The sequence below is a fragment of the Chrysochloris asiatica genome, unplaced genomic scaffold (assembly GCF_000296735.1).
Source record: "Chrysochloris asiatica unplaced genomic scaffold, ChrAsi1.0 scaffold00584, whole genome shotgun sequence".
NCBI lineage: Eukaryota > Metazoa > Chordata > Mammalia > Afrosoricida > Chrysochloridae > Chrysochloris > Chrysochloris asiatica.
Window position 1 is genome coordinate 408,662 of NW_006409102.1, and position 14,293 is coordinate 422,954.

Here is a 14,293-nt window from a genome sequence, read left to right on the forward strand (position 1 = left end):
TGATGTTAGAGAAATTTTCTTCCAGCAGTTGTTGAACTATTTCCTCTGTGGACTTGTGTGATTCTTCTTGTTCTGGAATGCTGATAATTCTGAAGTTATTCCTCTTTATGTTGTCCAACACTAATCTTACACCTTCCTCAGAATTTTTTATCCTTTTATGTGTTTGTTCTTCTATCTTAGTGGTATTGAGAGATTTGTCGTCCAGCTCACTGATTCTGCCTTCCATCTCATCTGTTCTACTCCTCTGCCCTTTCAGAGTGCTCTCTATTTCTGTTATTTTGTTGTTGATCGTTTTGACCTCTTTCTGCAGGTTTTGGATTGTTACCAATGCTGTATCTATCTTATTTGATTGTTCCTGTAGCATTTTCCTGACTTCTTCCCTATTTTTCTCAACTCCATTGTTAAGTGTTTTGAAACATTTTATAGTCATTTTTCTGAATTATTTCTCAGGCATTTTCAAGGGAATGGAGTCCAGGTCTACTTCTAGGTCATTTGTCTCAGACACTTTATATCTTGTTTCTGGACATGTGCTGATATGGTCATCTGCTTTTGCTTCTTGGACATGTTTAATGTTTATCTGTGGCCTTAATACTTAATTGAGTACATGTTTTGGTAATTTTTTATGCTTTCTGATTGCTTCCAGGAAGGTGTGATCAGGATGTGGGCTTCCCTTTTCACTCTTCTTATTGCTTAACTCAGAGTAACTTTCACAGGTGTTGTCTATTTCCCTGGTATATGGCAGTTGGTATTGGTTCCTGCCAGGGATTTTGTGTTTTATAGAGTGTGATTGTAGTTTGGCTATATGGCAGCAGTTGCTGACTCTTCTTGTGTAATATATGGTGATAAAGAGTCCTCCAAAGGCAGAAGGGTAGCATATAACAGCAAAACAACTGCAAAATGAAAACAAAAAATGAGAGAAAGAAAAAGGAAAAAAAAAGACTAAAGAGCAGCAACAAGAAAAACAAGACTGAATACTGCAGTCTCTAATCACAAAAAAGGGAGAGAAGAAAAAGAAGGAAAAAAATAAAATCTGTAGCTTAATATGAGTATGTCTTTAATGTACTAAGTACCTGCGTTCAAAGCTGCCCAAGAGATTCCAAGTTTCCAGTGTTGGTTGCTATGGCTATACCTCAGGCTCCAATCCAACCTTCGGTCTGTTTTGCCTTTAAACTCTCTTTCCCTTCCTTCAGCCCTCTCCTTCTCTTTCCCATGATAAAAAAACAGAACAAAAAGGAAACATATTAAAGTTCCGGGTCTCCGCTTCGGCTGAGTATCTGTGCGCATTTGTGGCAGAAGAACCCACCATTGGTGAGGGTGGGGGGTGGCAACTCGGCTCAGGCCCTACCTCTATTCACCAGAAGGGAGGTGGGCAAACAGTGAGCCCGTCAATTACTAGATACCGAAGAATAAAAGAAAATCAGAACAAAGCAAAACTGACAAAGTTTATTTTCCACGTTTGTCCCGAGGTTCCCGCGGTGTTTTTCCATGGTGTTTCTGGCTCCCCCTGTTTTGTCCCGCTGCTTGGTCTTGCCCAGGATGTCGGCTCATGCCTCCGAGCCCGGCCCAGCAGATTTAAAAGTATGCGATTTTTTACTTCAGCTCCAAACTCCACAAGCTATAAGCCTTCAAACCTTTAAAATATTCCTATCTCTGCAGTTCCGAGTTTTGGAGCTCTGCCCTGGATCTACTTTGCCTGGTATTCTGTGTTATTGCTGATGGTGACCTTCACTGCACCTCCACCCTAGCTGCCATCAAGCCCCACCTGCACAAGACTTTTTTAAAGTGTTGAAGAACTGAGATGTCAGCTTGAGGACTAAGGTGTGCCTGACCCAAGCCATGGTATTTTCAGTAACCTCATATGGATGCGATAGCTGGACAGTGAATAAGGAAGATCGTAGAAGAATTGATGCATTTGAGTTATGGTGGTGGAGGAGAATATTGAAAGTACCATGGGCTGCCAAAAGAACCAATAGATCTGTTTTGGAAGAAGTGCAGCCAGAGTGCTCCTTAGAGGCTAAACTTCATTTCTCATACTTTGGCCATATTGTCAGGAGGTACCAGTCGCTGGAGAAGGACATCATGTTTGGTAAGGTGGAGGGTCAGAGAAAAAGAGGAAGACCCCCAGCAAGATGGATTGGCCAAGTGACAGCATCGATGGATTCAAGCGTGTCAACAGTATTGAGGTTGGCCCAGCATTGGGCATTGTTTCATTCTGCTGTGCATAAGTTTGCTGTGGGTCGGTACCGACGCGATAGCACTTACCACTACAACATAGTCATATCTGATGAATGTTTGTATCATATGATAAATTTCCGTTTGTATCGACTAATCTATTGTTTCTGTTAGGTACCCTCAAATTGATTTGGCTGATAATGATGCCCAAACTGCCTTATAGGGTTTTTTAGGTTGTAAAGGTTATGAAAGCAGGTCTTTATTTGGAACCCACAATTCAGGATCGGAATGTGTGGATCATGGTAACCCAGTGTTTTAGCTGTTCGGGTCACTGCCACACTGATTTTCAGCCGTTCTGTTTTATTTTAACTCATGGTAGTAGAGGGTTCCAGTTGCTCTCCATTCTCATCAACACTTTACTCTTTTCCATTTTTCTAATAATAACCGTGTTCAAACTCCAATTCACTGCCTTCTTGTCAATTTTAACTCAAAACAACCCTGTGTCAAGTTTCCCAGATTTCAGCTGCCGACCTTACGGCCAGCAGTCCAGTGCTTACCCCACAGTGCTGCCAGGGTTCTGTAGTAGCTGTCCTAGTGGGTGGGAAGTGGTGTCTCATATTGTTTTGATTTGCATTTCTCGTGTGGTGCCGTACGATAAAGCACTGGACTGCAAGGTCGGTTTGAACCTCAAGGTCGGCGGTTCAAACTCACCTCCTGCACTTTGGAAACCCTATACAGGGTCTCTATGAGTCGTAACCAACTCAGTGGTACTTAACAACAAAGTGCCTAATTGATACTGTTGTTATTAAGTATTGTTGAATCAATTTCAGCTCACAGTGAAGAGAGGGAGAAAGCGTTTATACTGAGACCAGGAAATTAAAGAGAGAATCACCTGGGTAGATTTGTTGTTGTTGGTAAGTGGCATCAAGTTGTTTCTGACTCATAGCAATCCTGTATAGGGTTTCCAAGGAGTGGCTTGTGGGTTAGAACTGCTGACCTTGTGGCTTGCAGTCCAGTGCTGATCGTACAGGGCGGCACCAGGAGTCCTGGGTACAGTAGTAAGGATGAAAGAAAAGGGAACAGATGTGGGTGACTGCTCCTTCAAGAAAACGTAATGATTTCCCAGTTTATTTGACTAATCAGTCATTGTGAGTTTGAAATAAATTTGGTCTGGAATTCTCCCAGATTTATGGAAGGGTTGGTGTCATGGTCAGAAAATGAAGAGGAAAAATTTTATAAAAAGAACTTAAAGGGAAGAAGAAGTGTTAGTAGGAGGAACACTGATCGCATCTTTCCATGCTGCCAGTGAAATGAATGTTTAAAAAAGCAAAGCACACAAAGGGGTTTCAGCTGCACAGAAGTGAAACTCATTGGCTGTTAGTTACCTAGTGTTGTCAATGAAACTTAACAAAAATTACAACGATTACAGAAATACCACAAGTGGATGGTTTTAACAAACAAGTTTATTTCGCATGGTTTAGGAGACTAGAAGTCCACATTCAGAGTACCGCCTCTGAAGGTCCCGGTCTCCGCTCAGCCTCTGTAGACCCAGCGTTCTGTGGGGATCTCTATGCATCTCTCTTTTTTTTAAAGTTTTTATTGTGAATTGAGTGATAGTTTACAAGGGAGAACATCAGTTTTACACCATCATTTCATTGCAATCATTACAATCTCCTCCGTGCATCATCATTCACCAGTATTTGCTTCTATTCCCTTTGTTTGTTTGTTTTAGGAGGGCAGGATGTACACAAAAACACTCAGGAATATATAATAATTTTTAAACCCAAAGTGCATATTAGGCAAGCCTGCCTCCTGGCCATCAGCACTCAGTCTCTCTCTTTCCATGAGTCTAGAGTCCTCAGCTGCTCCCTCTCTTCATGTCCTCATCTCTACCTCCATCTCTGGTATAGCTGCTTCTCTGGATAGGGTCCTGCATTCCACTTGTGCACTTCTCCCTTGATGGTCCTAGGGTCGTTTTCTGTTTCTGGACTGTAAGATTAATTACTCCCCTGTTTTAATTACAAAACTTCTACCTTTACAACTCTGACCACTGCAATTAGTCATGATAACAATTACTCACTATTGAATCATAAGAATCTTATCCCCATCTCTTTTTACCAGACCCATCTAGACAAGATGAAAACTATTCAGTGGGGATGCTTTCTTCCTCCACACACTGTTAAAGTAAACTCCCTCATGTTAGAAATGAATCCCGATGTCGCATAAAAGACACTCGATGTGACTAAATTACCTTGGCAAAGTAAAATTTACTTTTGCAAGAGGGTGCCTGCGCATAGCTGTACATACACAAACAGGCTAGCGAGCACACCGAGTGGGCAGTCCACTCGGGTTTTTAATCCCTGACATGAGTCTCAAGGCTGTGTCTCACCCTATTGGCTAGGGTTTTGACTGCACAATCTATTCCCTTACCCGGTTGGCTAGTTCAAATTTTTAAGGTGCACATTTCTACTTTAGGAAAAGAAGAGAGCGATCATAGTCTTTGCTCCAGGAATCTCTGTGCATCTCGTGATCAAGTTGCTTCATAGTGCAAGGACCCCAGATCCAAGGACACACTCCACTCCTGGCTCCTCATAGTAGTACCAGGTCCCTCTGAGCGCTGCTTGCTTGTTCAATGTCTTTTATTTCTCAAAACAGTTTGATTTAAGATACACAACATAATCCTGGCCTCATTAACATCATAGACGAGAACATTTACAACACAGTCAGGTAGATCATGCCACATCACATACTTGCCAAACCACTGAGAATCTTGGCCCGGCCAAGGTGGCACATTTTGGTGACAACACAATTCCATCCATGACATTCACACATAATGAATTCACTGACTTGAACTTGAAAAATTAACCCTTCCTACAAATACACCCATATTGATATCAAATAAAAGTATGTGAGTTGGTCTACAAGAGTAAACTCTGAACCTCATAGGTGAACCCTCTCTATCTTCCCTCGGACCCCTGACTGTCCGGAGAACGCAGACTCGCAGACTCGGTTTTCCTGCCTGGGCGGGGCCCGTTGGCCTCTTGTGCTCTGGGCTGAGGAAACCTCTCCTCCTGTGATGTTGTTTCAAGCGGAGGAGTCCAGCGGAGCTGCATGAAGAAGACAAGCTTGTGCCCTGCAAGGCTGGAGCAAGCTCTACCTTGAGTGGAAATGCTCTCAGACTGGAGAATGGCCGTGGTCCTGTGGGAAACGTCTGCCCAGGGAAAGAGCTGAAGGCCAAGACCCTGAACTCCCTCGTACTCAACACTGTTCCCTTTCCATTTAAGGTCCCAGGTATGGCGAGTGGGGAGATGGTCCAGTCTGACCACCTTGCCCAGCCGTTAAATCCCGAGAGAGCATTTTGACTGCCCTGGCTGGCTGGTGAACCCAGTATCCGTCATCGGCATGCATCGGCATACCTAATTATCCTGGCTGACTGCCCATCCATGGAGACACTGAAGACTCAGTGTAAGGGAAGGGTTCATTTGTCTTCCCTCCTCGTGATTTGCCTTTCTCCAAGAGCACCATGTCCTCTGCACCCACTTGTTCTCCCAGACGAGCAAGAGAAAGACCTGAGAGGAGTGCAGGTCGCCCTCAGCCAGGACCACCTTGTCCGGGGCACCAGGAGACAGAAGTCCTTTAAAGGACCAGTCCATGGAGGGAATGAGATGTGAATAAATCATTTGAAAACCGTCCCTTTTGGCCTGAGGCGTGTGTGCTTCGCAGATGCCCGCGTCTGCTGTTCTGATTTTCATCAATCCTAACTAACTTGTGTTCATGGAGAAAGACTGTCCCCTTTTCCTCTGTAATGCCCCATATCCGTTTACACTTTGCTAAGTCTACCATATTTAGGTTATCACCAGCTGCCCTCTTCATGTAAGCACTTCATAGTAAAGTGCTTTGTAACCATTTTGAAAAGACTGAAACAGTAAAACGCATCAGTCTGTCTTTACTTTCTTTACTTTTTCCTCTGATTAATGCCTTTCCTTTTTATTTCATATTGTGAATTTCAAATCACTGGGTCAGTTTCTAGAAATCTTTCTGATGGAGAAAAGCTATCCACTGAAAATATAATAGTAAGATTCATGAAAAGTGGCATCTGGTCGTCCGTGGGAGGAGAAATATGCAAATTGCACGGCATTGAAGATCAGGAAAGCAACCAGAACACACGTGGGAGGTGAGTGTCATTCTCTCAGGAGACTAAACTGTTTCCGGAGGAAGTCTCAAGGCTTCACGGCTTTAGAATATTTGCAAATATAAGAAGCCTAGAGGACACAAATGATTGAGCACCTGCCTTTTGGTGTGGTGCTGTAGGATAAGCACTGAATTGCTAAATGCAAAGTTGGCAGTTCCAACCCACCAACCGCTCCTCAGCAACCCTGTATAGGGTAACTGACAGCTACACATGACACACACATGACTTAAGTCCAAACATGTTTAAACATGTCTCCACGATCAGTGGTTGGCAGCAGGCAAGTTCTCTCAGGAAAACACTGGTCTTCATCTCATTAAGGAGCCTGAACAAAAGGCAGTCCAATCAGAACAGTGGCTTCCTAGGACATCTGCTGTGCCTGGTCAATTTAAGGCAGAGAGATATGGCACCTGTTCCTTAGGGTTCCAAAGGGTTGACCTTTATAGATTATCTCAGAGGGCACAGGATGATCATGAGGACTTATTAGGAAGAAGTTTTAAGAAAATTAAAAATTGCATGGTGAGGAAAAGTCCAGGAAATTTGTGGTGAGGTATTGTTTTCCATCATAAAAATGTCTCTGTTCACTCATCAAGGGTAGGGACCACTGTCCTCTGAGAATTTCACTCGGAACCTGACTCCAGATGACCTGACGTTCCTGACCTTTTCCCCTCACACTTCATTTAGTTCCCTCTATTCAAAGAACCCTGTACAGGGTCGCTATGAGTCGGAACCAACTCCACGGCACATAACAATAACAACAACATTCAGAGAACACCTAAAAGGAACATTATTTGAGTCCCTCTGGAATGCCAAAATGCTTGTTTTGATGTGGAGGATATCAAAGGATGCAGAATTCTCGGGGGAAGAGTTCAAGAAGTTGAAATCGTGCCTTCAGAAGTATATAAACCTAGTTGGAAGAAATGCCCTGAAACGGTGGCTTCACATTTTCATGTTTGTATAGTAAAGGTTTCTATGGCTTTGTATCACTACTCTGTCACTTATGTCTGTGTGTTTGTGTACACAGTCATATATTTGTATGTACATATAGTCTATATATGAGGGGTCTTCAAAAAGTACATGCAAAACTTCTATTATCTTTTAATTCCATTTTTCTACAAATATTTTGAAGTCCTTTTGTATACACATATATGTATTTACAGTCATTTCATCACTTAACATCCATGATGTTGTTAAGTTCCAACTCATAGCAACCGAGTGTAGGGTTTCCAGTAAGTGTCTGGTGAGTTTGAATTGCCGTCTTTGTGATTGCAACCAACCTTGCAGTCCTGTGCTTGCCGTACAGCACCACACCTGAAGTCTATGACATGTTCTGTGAAGTAGAACATTATCTACAAGTGGTCCTCAAATTGTAAATGCCTGACTTCCGTACAACCCATGGTTACCAATCAACTCCTGTAGCAGCCTTTTAATTTAAAATTTAATTAATGATCCATACTAAAACATTATTATTTTTAATTGTGTTATTAAAGATTTTTCATGTCTTAGTATTTCTGTTACAACCTTATGGGACCACAGAAGCACATGCAGTTGAACTTCAAGTGACCTCAACTATATATCCCTGAAATTTGTAATTGAACCAGTTCAAACTCAGGACAGTGCCACTCGGTGGGTTTGAACCACCAACCTTTAGGTTGTAGGTGAATGCAGACCTTGTATGCCACATATAGATAGCTTATATATGAATATAAAACCAACTCTGATGCATATGTACAGAAGTTTCACTGCACAATATCTTCATAAGTGTGAGACAGGTAATTAATATTTGAAACATCATTTATATAAAATAGCAGAAATATCCATAGTTTAGAAACAGTAAAAAAATAACGGTAGCATCTTTAAAATGTGAGTCAATTCAGTACAAAAATACATTTTCTGTATTTGCTAATGGTGAAATGGTAACGAGTTTATACCTAACAGCATACTGTCTATTTTTAACAGAATGCATATATTGGACAGTCTCTGTGAAATTAATGAAGACAATCAGTGTGGACAGATCTTCAGGCATATTCAAAGTCACTATGTGCTCAAAAGAACAATGGAAAAATATCCTTATGAATGCATTGAGTGTGGAAAATTCTGGAAGGAGTATTCCTCATTGCATCATCATATCAGATCCCACTCTGGATGCAACTGCTATCCCTCTAAGGAGGGTGGTGAAGCCTGTAGTTGTTTCTCTTCCCTCAGCACTTCTGTGAGAAATCCTATTGTAGAGAAACCCTAGGAACGTAAGGAATGTGGGAAAGCCTGTCGTCATTCCTCAGGCCTCACTAGACATGTGAGAATTCACAGTGGAGAGCGGCCGTATGTACGTAAGGAATGTGGGAAAGCCTGTCGTCATTCCTCAGAACTGACTAGCCGTGTGAGAATTCACAGTGGAGAGATGCCTTGTAAGTGTAAGGAGTGTGGCAAAGTCTTTCGTGACTCCTCACACCTCACTAGACATTGGAGAACTCACAGTGGCGAGAGGCCTTAGGAATGCAAGGAGTGTGGGAAAGCCTTTCATCACTCCGAACACCTCACTAGGCATATGAGAACTCACAGTGGAGAGAGACTGTATAAATGTAAGGAATGTGGCAAAACTTTTCGTCATTCCTCAGGCCTCAGTAGCCATGTGAGAATTCACAGTGGAGAGATGCCTTATGTATGTAAGGAATGTGGGAAAGCCTTTCGTCACTCCTCATGCCTCAGTAGCCATGTGAGGACTCATAGTGGAGAGAAACCTTATGAATGTAAAGAATGTGGCAAAGCCTTTAGTCACTCCTCAAACCTCACTATACATATGAGAACTCACAGTGGAGAGAGACCTTACAAATGTAAGGAATGTGGCAATGGCTTTCATTATTCCTCAGATCTGACTAGCCACGTGAAAATTCACAGTGGAGAGATGCCTTATAAATATAAGGAATGTGGCAAAGTCTTTCATGACTCTTCTCACCTTGGTAGACCTATGAGAACTCACACTGGAGAGATGCCTTATAAATGTAAGGAATGTGGCAAAGTCTTTCATGACTCTTCTCACCTTGCTAGACATATGAAAATTCACAGTGGAGAGAGACCTTTTAAATGTAAGAAATGTAACAAAACCTTTGGTCATTCCTCAGGCCTCACTAGCCATGTGACAACTCACTGTGGAGAGAGGCTGTATAAATGTCTCTAGTCATGCCTCAGATCTTACTATGCATGTGAGAACTCACAGTGGAGAGAGGCCTTACAAATGAAAGGAATGTGACAAACCCTGTCATTGTTACTCCGCCTGCACTGCACATTTTACAAGTCACAGTGGAGAGAGGCCTTATATATAAAATGTAGCAAATCTGGGAAAGGTTTTAGGGCTCCCCTCAGTGCGCACACAGGAAGTCACAGCGTAAGGGATGTGGCAACACCATCAGTCGGCTGTTATACTGAAACACATACATAAAAACCTCACCAGCCATGTGAGAAATCACAGTGAAAAGAAGCTTGAGGTTGTGGGGAGGACATACTTCACTAAACATAAGAATTCACAGTGCCCAATGAAATTATGTAAGAAGTGTGGGGAAGCCTTTCATTGGTCCTCAGACCTTACTATGTCTATGGGAACTTAGTGAAGAGAGGCCTGAAGGAAAGAATGTGAAAACGCCTTGAGTCAATCAGTCAACGGTACTTGAGTTACTGCTCATTCCCTACTGAATCCAGAAGTGACCAGCCTGGAGACAATGCATTAGCACACCAGGATTCGTAGAGGAATACAAGGGAGGCACTAATCTGGTAGCGTAGTGGTTACGAATCGGGCTGCCAATCTCATGGTCAGCAGTTTGAAACTACCAGCTGTTCTGTGGGAGAAAGATGAGGCATTCTGCTCCCGTAAACATTTACAGCCTCGGAAACCCTGTACAGGGTTGTTATGAGTCAGAACTGACTCCACGGCACATAACAACAACAAAGGATTAGGACTCCTGGTGTGACTCTTAGATCATCACCAGACTGTGACCCAAAAGATCAGCAGTTCAGACCCACCTTGGAAACCCTGTACAGGGTCACTATGGGTCGGAACCGGCTCCACGGCACAAAGCAATAATCAATCAAGTACCGGAGGTCAAACGGCAGAAAAAACCCACAACCACACATTTAGATGAGACTTTTACATAAATGAAGGGAAGCATTTTGAAAATGCTTTTTAGGGTTTTGAAAACTCACTAATACAGAAATTTACATCAGATACAGACTTTATAAATCTAGGAAGCATGGGGAAGTTTCTCAACCTTTTGAACACATCTGAGAATAATGTCAGTGAGAAATAATACCCATTAAAGTAGTGACTGGTCAACTCTAACTTGTTTTTTCCTGGAAGAAGATAAAAAGGGATCATATAAGGCGAAGGGATGTAGTGCAGCTTATGTTTACCTCTCCATCTCTTCAGAGATTCTACTTATGTGGGAAAGCCTTCCCTACACATATGACTACAGATGTAAGGTTCCTTAGCGCATGTGTAATTAGAAAACATGATATATTACACTATGCATAGATTGCATGGAAAAGATGATGTCAGCCTTCAGTGCTGTGAGACTTAACACCATCAAGGGAAGTCCTGTGACTACTAAGCATTGTATGAAAACCTGCACTCACTTCACTATGACTTTCGTGCGCAAGGAAATTCATACCAGAGAAGAAAGCCTATCAATGGAATATGGGCTTTCATACACTTACACATATGTACTATATTTCCCACATTTTAATTTTGTGACGTAAGGCTAAGACTAGTCCAAGTCTTTTAATCCTTGTACATGAATTTTATTAAGTAATATTTGGACTTCTCTTCATTTATGTAGAAGTCTCATCTAAATGTGTAGTTGTGGTTTTTCTGCCCAGTACTTGATCAGGGCCTCCCTTTTATTCCTCTTAGAATCCTGCTGTGGTGCTATAGTATAAGCACTGGACTGAAAGGTTGGTTTGAACCACAAGGCTGATGGTGCAGACTCACCGGCTGCTCTTTGAAAGACTTCTAGAGGTCGCTAGGAGTTGGAATCGACTCCATGGTACTTATACACCTTTCTGTTGTACCTCTTATACACCTTTCTGTTGGTTGACTTCAAATTTGAGACATGAGGGTGAATTCATTTCCAGACTTGAAAAATGACTAAAGCCCATAATCTTTGGGATTCCACCAGTCAGTATCCAACCCATAGACTTGCTTTCTGGTTAGGATCTGTTGTTTTGTTCCACACATTTCTCTTACTCTATCCAGGACCTTTTAATGTGGACCCTTTCAGAGGAATTGACAGCCAGATACCAGAGTTTTGGTCTCAGTCCCGTGTACTGATGTAAGGCCATTGGACTCATTGTTTACAGGTGTCTTTGATTTTCTTTTACCTGATTTTGCCTACCTAGAGACTGCTTGACTAAACTCTAGTCAGGCTCAGGAAAGCATTTTAAATAGACAAGGCCTCAGTTTTTAGTTCCCTCCAGAGACAAGGTCAATCTCCATTGTGTACATCAGCCTGAACACATCCTCTAGCTCCAAGAAAATGATATATGTATAAATAGCCAGGCAGCTCAAGGCCAGAGGCCAGATGTTTTCCTTTACCCTAGCCTAAGAACAAAGACCACCAGTCCCAACCAATTAAACTGTAACATCTCATAGTTTGCCAATTGTTAACCAATCTAAAGATTGTAAACCTGAGAAACCTGAGCTGTTTGAAAACTCTATAAAAACCCTGCAGACTGTAAGTTCAGGGCTCTTTCCCGTCTCTCTGCTCTCCTCGGGACAGGAAGAGACCAATAATTTCCACATGAAGGCCAATCATGAATATGTTATTTACTTTTTTTAAAAAACAATTCTTTATTGTGAGTTGAGGGGAAGTTGGCAGAGCAGATCGTCAGTTTTACATTAATCAACGTTCTTTCATCTCACAGATTGCAGTCCCCTCCTTGCACAACAGTTCTGCTTCCTCCCTGTGGTGTCTAGTTCCCTCCTCAACTTTATGTCTCCATTTCGATTGTTTGTTTGTTTGTTGTTGTTCAATGAAAGTTCTGCATGGTTTAATTTTTGGCAAGCAAGGTATAGTGAACAGAGGAGTATCCAAGAAACGCTATGAGCATGAGTTTGGTAATGGGAATTCTATCCGTTTGGCAGAACCCAGACAAAAATTCGATCATATTCTGGCAGAACATTTATGTATAATATAAATATTGATATGAAATTATATTTTACCTATTTACAGAATGAAATATAAAACTAAATAGTTAAAGTTACAGCAGATGTGATGAATGAAATCAGTCTATATAAAGAAAAAAGAATTAAATCTTACTCATTATTTTGACAACATACCTTGATGTTTTCATACTTCAAATATGATCCCTGCTGTCTATAGAATGTATAACAATTTTTGTTAGGTTTGTGAATTTTCAAAATGCAAATATGTAAACACTTTTGGGGATTTTTTTTTTTTTTTTCAGTAGATGACATAACTGGAGAAGGATTACAAATAGTTGTTAGATCTCTTTCAAAAACAGTCTAGAAAAAAATCATTTGCGGAGCCATGGCTATCACAACGCTGAAAATACGCATGTAAAACATGGCAGATTGAAACATGATTCTAAAAAACAATTACGGAACATTTTATCTTCCTTGATTGTAGATTATTTAATCATAAAGTAGTGAATATGCATTAAAACTCTCTTCTGTCAACACTGAAGTATTTTATACCATCCAGGATCTTTACAATTGATTTTGAGCTCCAGTGAAACATTGTGGTGCATTAAATACACATTTACCAAACATAAATTTGAAATATTGTCAAATGCATGATGGGATGGTTGAGTTTATGCCATGATGGCACTAAAAACTTAAAAGGAGACTCTAGGCAATTATTATATAGAAAATGTTTGTGTATTAATAAAGACATAGATTGCAGAATTCAAGCCAAACATTAGCTTCCCAAAATACCTACGTTTAAATGTATTTGTTCAGGACTAATTTGGCAAGGTATTTTAAGTAAAATTTATGAAATTTCCAAAATGATAGTTTTTTTAAAAAACCCCACTGCCATCAAGTTGATTCCAACTCATAGCAACTTATTTGGACAGAGGTGACCTCCCTAGGGTGTCTCACTGGGACAGAGGTGACCTCCCTAGGGTGTCTCACTAGGACAGAGGTGACCTCCCTAGGGTGTCTCACTAGGACAGAGGTGAGTTCCTCAGGGTGTCTCACTGGGACAGAGGTGACCTCCGTAGGGTGTCTCACTAGGACAGAGGTTAGTTCCTTAGAGCGTCTTAGTCTGTCAGTCTGTTTTTAGTTTTGTTTTAAGTGATTTATTGTGAATTATGTAATAGCTTACATGGGAGAATATTAGTTTGACATTCATCCTATTGTACACTCATGAACATTTGAGGCTGCAGCTGTTACTCAATGTTTTTTTTTTTGATGCAAGCTGCCAGACAGACTACTCGGTGGCAGACATTGCACACGGAACTAGCTCTGTCCCAGTCTTTTATTCTTTTTTCAAGGAGAAATTAAAGGACAGGACACACCGATTCACAGGAACGCCCTTTAAGATATTTTCTAGGTACAACACGAGTTTCTTAACAATCTAACATTTTATTTCTACAGGAAAAGGTTCAAGCAAGCTACTATAGATTAATCTTTAGGCCTAAAGGACGTCTAACATACTTTTAACACCTAGTCACTAGTGGGTAAAGGTGAAAGACTCAAAAGCTCATATAAAGGTTGGTTTATAATCTCTGAAGGTATTTAAGCTGTTGTTCTCTACTTTGCAAGTAAAAAATATATGCGTTTGAACATGATTTCAAACATTTAGCTTTATTTGTTAAACTAGTAATTCTTTCTTGCTACAGTTCCAGGGAAGGTGAGAGAAGGGTCACAACCTTTCCAAGAAGGTGAGGTCTCACCTTCACATTCCTTATCCTCTATCC

The 14,293-nt window shown here is 41.2% G+C and overlaps 1 pseudogene; it reads left to right on the forward strand.

Moving 5' to 3' along the window:
• Positions 1–9,539, forward strand: part of LOC102832740 — a 13,376-nt pseudogene extending 3,837 nt beyond the window's left edge.
• The last annotated feature ends 4,754 nt before the right edge of the window (positions 9,540–14,293 follow it).